Raw genomic sequence first — 787 nt, forward strand, 5'->3', positions numbered from 1 at the left:
ATTGGACAAAGACATGGCTGAGCACATGTGGCTACTACGGTCTGTCAATTTTACAGAAAGAACTCCATTTCACTCACACCCCGCCATGTTTTTGTGTTATCGCCTGAGAGGAAGAAGAAGAAGAATCCTTGTTTGCCCATAGAACGACTTGCCCTTGAGGGCTAACCGAATTTCAGACATGTCAAGCTCAAGCAATAACATTACAATATTAAAACTACAATCTATTTAGAGGTACTATAAACAAGTTATTTGCCGAAAAACGGCTTCTGCAGCCCCCAAACAGTGTCAGTAAAACTGGGAGCCAATCTTGCAGCCAAAAAACAGAACAGCCAGATTGTCACTGGCCACTTATTGGCAGATTAACTACTTTTTTCCATCAAGAAAATGTGACTTTATAAAAGTTCTAATGCAGTTTATTAAGCAATAACATCACAATATTAAAATAACAATCTACTTAGACGTACTATAAATAAGTTATTTGCTGACAAACAACCAGTGATGGGAGTAACAGCGTTAAATGGACGGAACGGAACGCGCATGCTCGCTAAAGGCACGTAACAGCCGCTCTGTGCTCGCACCACACGAGAACTACGGAGAGCGTGAACGATCAAATGTTAGCCTATATGGAGAAAAGGAGAAATCTGGATGGACGGACGGACAGACAGACGGCAACCCACAGACAGGATTTCAGAATTAGACATCCCCCGTTATAAATCTCATACACTCACCAGATCTGAATGCCTTGTTAAAAAACTTCACATCCATGAGCAGAGGTAATGCTGCCTGA

General features: G+C 41.8%; 1 protein-coding gene across 1 annotated transcript in view; it reads right to left on the reverse strand.

Moving 5' to 3' along the window:
- Window positions 1-787, reverse strand: part of LOC107098743 (proteinase-activated receptor 2-like) — a 42,350-nt gene that overhangs the window by 36,851 nt on the left and 4,712 nt on the right. The window lies entirely within an intron of this gene.

The sequence above is a fragment of the Cyprinodon variegatus genome, unplaced genomic scaffold (genome assembly GCF_000732505.1).
Source record: "Cyprinodon variegatus isolate N-32 unplaced genomic scaffold, C_variegatus-1.0 Scaffold806, whole genome shotgun sequence".
NCBI lineage: Eukaryota > Metazoa > Chordata > Actinopteri > Cyprinodontiformes > Cyprinodontidae > Cyprinodon > Cyprinodon variegatus.